This window comes from Oncorhynchus clarkii, unplaced genomic scaffold, assembly GCF_045791955.1.
Source record: "Oncorhynchus clarkii lewisi isolate Uvic-CL-2024 unplaced genomic scaffold, UVic_Ocla_1.0 unplaced_contig_800_pilon_pilon, whole genome shotgun sequence".
In the NCBI taxonomy this organism is placed as follows: domain Eukaryota; kingdom Metazoa; phylum Chordata; class Actinopteri; order Salmoniformes; family Salmonidae; genus Oncorhynchus; species Oncorhynchus clarkii.
Genome location: NW_027258016.1, coordinates 195,001 through 208,269, shown reverse-complemented (window position 1 = coordinate 208,269; position 13,269 = coordinate 195,001).

Below are 13,269 nucleotides of genomic sequence, written 5' to 3'. Positions count from 1 at the left end.
GGTCGACTTAGTGATTCTTTGAGAGGCATTTTTTAGAGGGAAAGTAAAATAGTCATTTTTCATCACAGGAGCGGATAGAGGAGAGGATGAAAAGCCCACTTGACTTTAGTTTAATGCATCACATTGCACAAAGCAACACTTAGCATATTAACAGGTTGCTAATGTACAGAATAGGGATTTTATTTTAGGGTTGAGTACAGTGCTCAGAGCGCATGCAAATAAGAACATGAACAGACGTCAGTGAGAAAGTTTGTGAACATATTACCTACCGCTGGACAGAGATGGCCAGACAGAGAAATATTACCTACCGCTGGACAGACAGATGGCCAGACAGAGAAATATCACCTACCGCTGGACAGAGATGGCCAGACAGAGAAATATCACCTACCACTGGACAGACAGATGGCCAGACAGAGAAATATTACCTACCGCTGGACAGACAGATGGCCAGACAGAGAAATATCACCTACCGCTGGACAGAGATGGCCAGACAGAGAAATATTACCTACCGCTGGACAGAGATGGCCAGACAGAGAAATATTACCTACCGCTGGACAGAGATGGCCAGACAGAGAAATATTACCTACCGCTGGACAGAGATGGCCAGACAGAGAAATATTACCTACCGCTGGACAGAGATGGTCAGACAGAGAAATATTACCTACCGCTGGACAGAGATGGCCAGACAGAGAAATATTACCTACCGCTGGACAGAGATGGCCAGACAGAGAAATATTACCTACCGCTGGACAGAGATGGCCAGACAGAGAAATATTACCTACCGCTGGACAGACAGATGGCCAGACAGAGAAATATCACCTACCACTGGACAGACAGATGGCCAGACAGAGAATATCACCTATCACTGGACAGACAGATGGCCAGACATAGAAATATCACCTACCACTGGACAGACAGATGGCCAGACAGAGAATATCACCTATCACTGGACAGACAGATGGCCAGACATAGAAATATCACCTACCACTGGACAGACAGATGGCCAGACAGAGAAATATCACCTACCACTGGACAGACAGATGGCCAGACAGAGAAATATCACCTACCGCTGGACAGAGATGGCCAGACAGAGAAATATCACCTACCACTGGACAGACAGATGGCCAGACAGAGAAATATCTCCTACCGCTGGACAGAGATGGCCAGACAGAGAAATATTACCTACCGCTGGACAGAGATGGCCAGACAGAGAAATATTACCTACCGCTGGACAGAGATGGCCAGACAGAGAAATATTACCTACCGCTGGACAGAGATGGTCAGACAGAGAAATATTACCTACCGCTGGACAGAGATGGCCAGACAGAGAAATATTACCTACCGCTGGACAGAGATGGCCAGACAGAGAAATATTACCTACCGCTGGACAGAGATGGCCAGACAGAGAAATATTACCTACCGCTGGACAGACAGATGGCCAGACAGAGAAATATCACCTACCACTGGACAGACAGATGGCCAGACAGAGAATATCACCTATCACTGGACAGACAGATGGCCAGACATAGAAATATCACCTACCACTGGACAGACAGATGGCCAGACAGAGAATATCACCTATCACTGGACAGACAGATGGCCAGACATAGAAATATCACCTACCACTGGACAGACAGATGGCCAGACAGAGAAATATCACCTACCGCTGGACAGAGATGGCCAGACAGAGAAATATCACCTACCACTGGACAGACAGATGGCCAGACAGAGAAATATCACCTACCGCTGGACAGAGATGGCCAGACAGAGAAATATCACCTACCACTGGACAGACAGATGGCCAGACAGAGAAATATCTCCTACCGCTGGACAGACAGCTGGCCAGACAGAGAAATATTACCTACCACTGGACAGACAGATGGCCAGACAGAGAAATATTACCTACCGCTGGACAGAGATGGCCAGACAGAGAATATCACCTACCACTGGACAGACAGATGGCCAGACACAGAAATATTACCTACCGCTGGACAGACAGAGACAGGAGTCTTGTTACAATGGGACAGACAGAGACAGGAGTCTCGTTACAATGGGACAGACAGAGACAGGAGTCTTGTTACAATGGGACAGACAGAGACGGGAGTCTTGTTACAATGGGACAGACAGAGACAGGAGTCTTGTTACAATGGGACAGACAGAGACAGGAGTCTTGTTACAATGGGACAGACAGAGACAGGAGTCCTGTTACAATGGGACAGACAGAGACAGGAGTCCTGTTACAATGGGACAGACAGAGACAGGAGTCCTGTTACAATGGGACAGACAGAGACAGGAGTTCTGTTACAATGGGACAGACAGAGACAGGAGTCCTGTTACAATGGGACAGACAGAGACAGGAGTCCTGTTACAATGGGACAGACAGAGACAGGAGTCCTGTTACAATGGGACAGACAGAGACAGGAGTCCTGTTACAATGGGACAGACAGAGACAGGAGTCCTGTTACAATGGGACAGACAGAGACAGGAGTCCTGTTACAATGGGACAGACAGAGACAGGAGTCTTGTTACAATGGGACAGACAGAGACAGGAGTCCTGTTACAATGGGACAGACAGAGACAGGAGTCCTGTTACAATGGGACAGACAGAGACAGGAGTCTTGTTACAATGGGACAGACAGAGACAGGAGTCCTGTTACAATGGGACAGACAGAGACAGGAGTCCTGTTACAATGGGACAGACAGAGACAGGAGTCTCGGGGTGGATTTGCATTCTCAGATGCCGAGCGTTTAAACTTCAGTGGTTGGATCCAGACCAGCAGCATTCCATCCATAGTATAATGCCCTTTTCAAAGAGTTTCTCCATAGCACCTGATGAGTAACCTAATCCCCTGTCAAGGCAGGTCAAAACCATTCAATTACTGACAACAACACCTCCATTTAGCAGATACAAAGTCCCATCACCAGTATAACTAGATGATGTATCTATTAATGTAACTAGATGTAATCCCACCACCACTAGTATAACTGATTAATGTAACTAGATGTAATCCCACCACTAGTATAACTGATTAATGTAACTAGATGTAATCCCACCACTAGTATAACTGATTAATGTAACTAGATGTAATCCCACCACCACTAGTATAACTGATTAATGTAACTAGATGTAATCCCAACACCAGTATAACTGATTAATGTAACTAGATGTAATCCCACCACCACTAGTATAACTGATTAATGTAACTAGATGTAATCCCACCACTAGTATAACTGATTAATGTAACTAGATGTAATCCCACCACCAGTATAACTGATTAATGTAACTAGATGTAATCCCACCACCACCAGTATAACTGATTAATGTAACTAGATGTAATCCCACCACCACCAGTATAACTGATTAATGTAACTAGATGTAATCCCACCACCATGTAACTAGATGTAATCCCAACACCACCAGTATAACTGATTAATGTAACTAGATGTAATCCCACCACCAGTATAACTGATTAATGTAACTAGATGTAATCCCACCACCAGTATAACTGATTAATGTAACTAGATGTAATCCCAACACCACCAGTATAACTGATTAATGTAACTAGATGTAATCCCACCACCAGTATAACTGATTAATGTAACTAGATGTAATCCCAACACCAGTATAACTGATTAATATAACTAGATGTAATCCCACCACCACTAGTATAACTGATTAATGTAACTAGATGTAATCCCACCACCACTAGTATAACTGATTAATGTAACTAGATGTAATCCCACCACCATGTAACTAGATGTAATCCCACCACCACTAGTATAACTGATTAATGTAACTAGATGTAATCCCACCACTAGTATAACTGATTAATGTAACTAGATGTAATCCCACCACCACCACCAGTATAACTGATTAATGTAACTAGATGTAATCCCACCACCAGTATAACTGATTAATGTAACTAGATGTAATCCCAACACCACCAGTATAACTGATTAATGTAACTAGATGTAATCCCACCACTACCAGTATAACTGATTAATGTAACTAGATGTAATCCCACCACCACCACCAGTATAACTGATTAATGTAACTAGATGTAATCCCACCACCAGTATAACTGATTAATGTAACTAGATGTAATCCCAACACCACAGGTCTAACTGATTAATGTAACTAGATGTAATCCCAACACCACCAGTATAACTGATTAATGTAACTAGATGTAATCCCACCACCACCACCAGTATAACTGATTAATGTAACTAGATGTAATCCCAACACCACAGGTCTAACTGATTAATGTAACTAGATGTAATCCCACCACCAGTATAACTGATTAATGTAACTAGATGTAATCCCACCACCAGTATAACTGATTAATGTAACTAGATGTAATCCCAACACCACAGGTCTAACTGATTAATGTAACTAGATGTAATCCCAACACCACCAGTATAACTGATTAATGTAACTAGATGTAATCCCACCACTACCAGTATAACTGATTAATGTAACTAGATGTAATCCCACCACCACCACCAGTATAACTGATTAATGTAACTAGATGTAATCCCACCACCAGTATAACTGATTAATGTAACTAGATGTAATCCCAACACCACAGGTCTAACTGATTAATGTAACTAGATGTAATCCCAACACCACCAGTATAACTGATTAATGTAACTAGATGTAATCCCACCACCACCACCAGTATAACTGATTAATGTAACTAGATGTAATCCCAACACCACAGGTCTAACTGATTAATGTAACTAGATGTAATCCCACCACCAGTATAACTGATTAATGTAACTAGATGTAATCCCAACACCACAGGTCTAACTGATTAATGTAACTAGATGTAATCCCACCACCAGTATAACTGATTAATGTAACTAGATGTAATCCCAACACCACAGGTCTAACTGATTAATGTAACTAGATGTAATCCCACCACCAGTATAACTGATTAATGTAACTAGATGTAATCCCCCCACCAGTATAACTGATTAATGTAACTAGATGTAATCCCACCACCAGTATAACTGATTAATGTAACTAGATGTAATCCCACCACCACAGGTATAACTGATTAATGTAACTAGATGTAATCCCAACACCACCAGTATAACTGATTAATGTAACTAGATGTAATCCCACCACCACAGGTCTAACTGATTAATGTAACTAGATGTAATCCCACCACCAGTATAACTGATTAATGTAACTAGATGTAATCCCACCACCAGTATAATTTATGTATCTATTCATGTAACTAGATGTGACGTGGTTCCTTGGTTCCATCTCATGCCCTCCTACGGCTGCTGACAAGGCATGTCCTGCCAAGCAGAAATGCACTATGGTTACGTGTCCCATTTAGGGCACTGATCTAAAGTAGTGTACTATGTAGTGAATAGGATGCGATGTGGGACGCATGGTTTAAGCATAGGTCTACTGCAGCCACGGTCTCGTCCATGGGAGCCTTTCAGAGCTTGTTCTTCTCAGACATTTCGGTCTTTTAGGAGGAGAACAACAGTCTGACTAACATACAGTCACTGTTCTCTCCTCTCTGGAGACAGGCAGTAATTAAAAACAAGAGATTTATTTCACGTTGATTCACTTAGTGGTATAATGAGATGGTCTATAAAATAAATGATATGAAGGGTGAGGTCTACTAGACTGTCAACAGGGGGTCGTGTTCAGTAGGACAAACTGTAGCAAAGGGTTTATCAACAGATAACAAACAACAACAAAAAAGACTGTTCCTTATTGGACAAACTGTGCTGATCGGTACCTCCCAGTTTCACTCTATTTCGGGATGTTTCGTCTCCGTTTCCTGTCTACCGAATATGATCCTGTAGTCTACTCCTCCACTAACAGAACATCATTCACATCATGAATATGATCCTGTAGTCTACTCCTCCACTGACAGAACATCATTCACATCATGAATATGATCCTGTAGTCTACTCCTCCACTGACAGAACATCATTCACATCATGAATATGATCCTGTAGTCTACTCCTCCACTAACAGACCATCCTGTAGTCTACTCCTCCACTAACAGACCATCATTCACATCATGAATATGATCCTGTAGTCTACTCCTCCACTGACAGAACATCATTCACATCATGAATATGATCCTGTAGTCTACTCCTCCACTAACAGACCATCATTCACATCATGAATATGATCCTGTAGTCTACTCCTCCACTAACAGACCATCCTGTAGTCTACTCCTACACTAACAGACCATCATTCACATCATGCCACGCGGGGAAATGTGGGAACAACATGGAGGGAATTCAAGTATACATCTACATCAGGAGATGTGAATATGATGCACAAGGCCTGGATGAGGGAGATGCAGAGACATGCAGAACGAAGATGTTTCAATCTCACAGCTCATATTACAACAGAATAATTTCAATGCCTGATGTGGGAATAATTCCAAAGTAATGGCATTGTTGTGAACACAGGAATTCAAAAGCAAGAACCCAGGGTCATAAACTGTGTACTGAGTGGTTAAGTGTTGATAATAGCATAGCATTACCTTGTAACTAGTGGGTATGGTAAGTGCCTCTTCATAAAATAGATAGTTTGATAAACGCCAGCACATAGTTCACTGTAACAAGTACAGTCCGCCCACTACTGTTCACAGTCACTCTCTCTCTGCTACTCTCTCCATCACACTCTCTCTCTCTCTCTCTGGTGCTCTCTCAGTCACTCTCTCAGTCTCAGTCACTCTCTCTCTCTGGTGCTCTCTCAGTCTCAGTCACTCTCTCTCTCTGGTTCTCTCTGTCTCTCTCTCTCTCTCTGGTGCTCTCTCAGTCACTCTCTCTCTCTGGTGCTCTCTCAGTCTCTCCCTCTCTCTCTCTCTCTCTCTGGTTCTCTCTGTCTCTCTCTCTCTCTCTGGTTCTCTCTCTCTCTCTCTCTCTCTCTCTGGTTCTCTCTCTCTCTCTGGTGCTCTCTCTCTCTCTCTCTCTCTCTGTTACTCTCTCCATCACACTCTCTCTCTCAGTTACCCTCTCCATCACACTCTCTCTCACTCTCTCACTCTCTCTCTCAGTTACTCTCTCCATCACACTCTCTCTCTCACTCTCTTTCTCTGGTGCTGTCTCTCAGTTACTCTCTCTCTCTGGTGCTCTCTCAGTCACTCACTCTCACTCAGTCACTCTCTCACTCTCTCTCTCTCTCTCTCTCCATCACACTCTCTCTCTCTCTCTCGCTCGGAATTCTTCCTCACACTGGCGCTGTCGCCCAGGCAACCTGCAATCCCATTAAGACCAGCTGATCTGTTGAAGGGAGGGGCGTCCCTTAACCCCCCCCCCCCTGCCCTCCTGAACTTTTGTATCACTTTAAACGAGCCAGAGGGAGTTTACTTTAACTCCCACACCATTTTCCCTCCAGACGGACGAGTGAGAGACGGAGCGAAAGGAATTTAGGGGTTAAAAGAGCCCTCTGCCCTGCGACCAGAAGAAGGAGGGGAGTCCAAAGCTCTTCGCCTCACACGTTGTGTTTTAACCCTCTGCGTGCGTAAAGTGTAAAACAATCCCATGTGTAAAGTAGTAAAACAAATGAGAGAAATATTGTCAAGTCAGGTTCTGTGATTCGATTTCACTGCCAAGTATCACCTTATTAAATAAGAATGGACATTATCAGTGTTCAAGTATAACATAATAACGTGTGTCAGAAATAAAAGTCCTTCCTTGTCAGATGAAAGACGAGCTGCATTGTTTAGCTGTAGGGACAGAGAAACAAGAACATATGTATGTTATAGCATTACGGTCATCAGACAGGCGCTCTTATCCAGAGAGACTTCCAGTCGGTGCAGTCATGTTAAGATCGCTAGGTGAGACAACCACACATCACTGTCATAGCAACACCGTGAATCACAGCAGATCTCCTAAGCCTGGTCTCACCCACAGTATCCTGGGAAATGGTCCCACGGAACCAGAAAGAAGCCAAGCTATTAAACACAGTGCCGGGCTGTTAACAGAACACTGAAGTTTACTCTTGGTATGTATTGTGGCTTTACATTGCATCTGGGAGTGAATGAGAGACAGAGAACAGTCAGAAAGGCCACTAATGTGCTACGCTCTTGTTTTGTTTTTCAGAGAGGGAGGGAGGGAGGGAGGGAGAAATTTAGAGAGGGAAAAGGGAGAGAGAGAGAGGGAGGGAGGGAGACATTTATAGAGGGAAAAGGGAGAGAGAGAGAGGGAGGGAGGGAGACATTTATAGAGGGAAAAGGGAGAGAGAGAGAGGGAGGGAGAGATTTAGAGAGGGAAAAGGGAGAGAGAGAGGGAGGGAGAGATTTAGAGAGGGAAAAGGGAGAGAGAGAGAGGGAGAGAGGGAGAAATTTAGAGAGGGAAAAGGGAGAGAGAGAGAGGGAGGGAGGGAGACATTTATAGAGGGAAAAGGGAGAGAGAGAGAGGGAGGGAGAGATTTAGAGAGGGAAAAGGGAGAGAGAGAGGGAGGGAGAGATTTAGAGAGGGAAGAAGGGAGAGAGAGGGAGGGAGAGTTTTAGAGGGGAAAAGGGAGAGAGAGAGGGAGGGAGAGATTTAGAGAGGGAAAGAAGGAGGGAGAGATGAGGGGAGAGAGATTTAGAGAGGGAAAAGGGAGAGAGAGATGAGGGGAGAGAGATTTAGAGAGGGAAAGAAGGGAGAGGGAGGGAGGGAGGGAGGGAGGGAGGGAGGGAGGGAGGGAGGGAGGGAGGGAGGGAGGGAGGGAGGGAGGGAGGTGTTGCCATTTTGACCTTTCCACCATTGACCCAGTGAGACTCAGCAGGAGATGTAGGCAGATCTGAAACACACACACCTTCCATACACACACACACACACCTTCCACACACACACACACACACACACACACACACACACACACACACACACACACACACACACACACACACACACACACACACACACACACACACACACACACACACACACACACACCTTCCACACACACACACACACACACACACACACACCTTCCATACACACACACACACCTTCTAGCCTGCTAGTGCCATCAACACCAGCATCATCCTCAAGCCAACAAGCAGCCTATCTTAAACCATATTACCCTGCTGACAGACCCAACACACACAGCTTAAACCATATTACCCTGCTGACAGACCCAACACACACAGCTTAGACCATATTACCCTGCTGACAGACCCAACACACACAGCTTAAACCCTATTACCCTGCTGACAGACCCAACACACACAGCTTAAACCCTATTACCCTGCTGACAGACCCAACACACACAGCTTAAACCCTATTACCCTGCTGACAGACCCAACACACACAGCTTAAACCCTATTACCCTGCTGACAGACCCAACACACCCAGCTTAAACCACATTAACCTGCTGACAGACCCAACACACACAGCTTAGACCATATTACCCTGCTGACAGACCCAACACACACAGCTTAGACCCTATTACCCTGCTGACAGACCCAACACACACAGCTTAAACCCTATTACCCTGCTGACAGACCCAACACACACAGCTTAGACCATATTACCCTGCTGACAGACCCAACACACACAGCTTAAACCCTATTACCCTGCTGACAGACCCAACACACACAGCTTAAACCCTATTACCCTGCTGACAGACCCAACACACACAGCTTAAACCCTATTACCCTGCTGCCAGACCCAACACACACAGCTTAAACCCTATTACCCTGCTGACAGACCCAACACACACAGCTTAAACCCTATTACCCTGCTGACAGACCCAACACACACAGCTTAAACCCTATTACCCTGCTGACAGACCCAACACACACAGCTTAAACCCTATTACCCTGCTGACAGACCCAACACACACAGCTTAAACCATATTACCCTGCTGACAGACCCAACACACACAGCTTAAACCATATTACCCTGCTGACAGACCCAACACACACAGCTTAAACCATATTACCCTGCTGACAGACCCAACACACACAGCTTAGACCCTATTACCCTGCTGACAGACCCAACACACACAGCTTAGACCCTATTACCCTGCTGACAGACCCAACACACACAGCTTTAATCATATTATAAACTGGGTGGTTCGAGCCCTGAATGCGGGGTGGAGGGTGGAGGGGATAGGACGGGGTGGAGGGTGAAGGGGATGGCGCTGGGTGGACGGTGGGAGTCAGGCAGGGAGACAGGCAGGGAAAGGGGCAGAGAGACAGGCAGGGAGACAGGCAGGGAGACAGGCAGGGCCCACTCTCACCAGAATACACCTGTACCTGTTCACCCTTAATTAGGGCTACTACTAAGTGTTCCAGTTGAAAGTCAAAGAGCCTGTTTCCTTCAACCCCTGAATCCTAATTGCAGAAATCTTTCAGGACATTTCACTTGTGACTTATTGCTTTGTAGTTCCTTAGTGGAGTAAAGGGAGGCGGGCCTCTAGAGGCCCACATCAGTGAATGTGTTTGATCATGTTGATGTCTATACTGTCCAGACTGTTACTCAGTACAGGGAGGGGACTAGGTCTGATCCTAAATACTACCCTACTACATTTGACCAGAGCCCTATTCCCTATATAGTGCACTACTTTAGACCAGAGCCCGATGAATAGGATGCCATTTGGGACACCCCCTAAGCCTACAATGGAAGGAGAGAGACAACTCTGGCTCTTCTACAATACAAGCAACAACAGCCTGTTGCGTGAGGATGAAGGTCTTTAAAATCCAATAAGGGTTGAATGTCGTTTCTCTGTTTCTATTCTCTGCACGCTGGCAGATCCCTGGTCAGAGTCAGTCTTATTGTGGTTTACAATAACACACAGACCCCTCTCTCTCTCTCTCTCTCTCTCTCTTAATCAACCTCAGGATTGTCACGGAATAACAAGCCAATGACGTGGACTCACATGAACCCAGGTATTATGTTACTGTCCCACTACTACTCTGTTTCTCTCTCAGTCCTCCAGATACTACTCTGTTTCTCTCTCAGTCCTCCAGATACTACTCTGTTTCTCTCTCAGTCCTCCAAATACTACTCTGTTTCTCTCTCAGTCCTCCAGATACTACTCTGTTTCTCAGTCTCTCTCTCAGTCCTCCAGATACTACTCTGTTTCTCTCTCAGTCCTCCAGATACTACGGTTTCTCAGTCTCTCTATCTCAGTCCTCCAGATACTACTGTTTCTCAGTCTCTCTCTCTCAGTCCTCCAGATACTACTCTGTTTCTCTCTCAGTCCTCCAGATACTACTCTGTTTCTCTCTCAGTCCTCCAGATACTACGGTTTCTCAGTCTCTCTCTCTCAGTCCTCCAGACAAAACCAGATGAACAGAGAGAAATAGACAGAGAGACAAGACAGGGGAAAAGTTCAGTGAAACAGTTGAGTGTGGAGGTCGTTTGGGCTTCTCAGGGTTGAACAGCGAATGCATCATTCTGAATGTTCCTCTGCTCTGGTCTGAGGGTTCGGCCTCTTTCTCTGAGAGAGGCTTGTATCTGACAGCTACATCCTCACACACATCACACCTTAGAGGTTTAGAGAGACAGATCAATCAGGTGGGCAGACTTGGGTTTCCAGAGCTCTCTCTCTCCTTTATCAAAGACACATTTTTCCACGGCGCTCCAGGGGAGGGTTGGAGAGAGAGAACGCCCCTGAAGCTACTGTGTGGGCGAAGGATGAGAGAGAGACAGAGAGACAGAGAGAGAAACCGGTTTCTGGAGATGACACGCTTCTCATTAGCAATAGATTGACAAATGAGAGGAAAGCAGAGGAATAGCCCTCAGCTTTGTCACACTGGCTAGTGTGAGGGATAGTCCTCAGCTTTGTCACACTGGCTAGTGTGAGGGATAGTCCTCAGCTTTGTCACACTGGCTAGTGTGAGGAATAGTCCTCAGCTTTGTCACACTGGCTAGTGTGAGGAATAGTCCTCAGCTTTGTCACACTGGCTAGTGTGAGGGATAGTCCTCAGCTTTGTCACACTGGCTAGTGTGAGGAATAGTCCTCAGCTTTGTCACACTGGCTAGTGTGAGGAATAGTCCTCAGCTTTGTCACACTGGCTAGTGTGAGGAATAGCACAGGTAACCTGACACAGGCAGTACCATACCCACAGAAACACACAGCACAAGTGTGTACCCCACCCCAGTCAGGTCCTCAAGCTGCCAGACAGACAGACAGACAATACTGTACACAGACAGACAGACAGACAGACAATACTGTAGAGTCGACAGACAGACAGACAGACAGAGCGACATACAGACAGACAGACAGAGCGGCAGACAGACAGACAGACAGAGCGACAGACAGACAGACACACAGACAGACAGACAGACAGAGCGACAGACAGAGCGACAGACAGAGCGACAGACAGAGCGACAGAGCAGCAGAGCGACAGAGCGACAGACAGACAGACAGACAGACAGACAGACAGACAGACAGACAGACAGACAGACAGACAGACAGTAACACCATAGTAATGCCATAAAAACTGACTGGGCTTGTCTTTGTTTCCGTGTCCAGACAGGCTTCATGTCAATTATTAATGATCTTCATTAAGTCGTTTCAACATCCCTCCCAGACAGTACCTACCACGCATCCCAAATAGCACCATATTCCCTTTGTAGTGCACTACTTTAGACCAGGACCCACAGGGCAGTCAGGAACAGACACCACCAGCCTCCATCTAATATAGTAACTGCACAACAGTCCCCCCCCCCCTGGAAATGACACTGCTGTTCGGAGATGTGGAGCACGACGAGGAGGAGGAGAGGTGACTTGCTGTTTACTGATAAAGATAAAGTAGTTACCACATGGACATCCTAACAAGTTACTACACAGCACCACATTCCTGCTAGGGTATAGGCCTAAACCACGCCGGCAGAGAGAGAGAGAGAATGTGTTCCAAATGGCACCCTATCCCCTATAGAGTACACTACTTTAGACCAGAGACAGTAGGCACCCTATCCCCTATAGAGTACACTACTTTAGACCAGAGACAGTAGGGGCACTACATAGGAAATACGGTGCCATTTGGAACTCAGCCTGAGTCAGTCAACATGGTGTGGGATTTTAAAAAACACATTACTAAGTAATTACACAGCAATAACAGTAAATGGGGGTGAATTTCAAGTTGGTTCCTAAAGATTGTCACTACTTGCCTCAGCAGTGTGAATGATTTGACAGACTAGGGGGTATTTATATTGGGTTAAATTTAACATATTTTGTGGTAGGGACTAAGCTATTTCTGGAGACGTCTGGAAATCACAGCAATTTCTAAAAGCTTGTTCACTAGGCTGAAGTTAATTTATTTCTTTCACCTAGGGTTCATA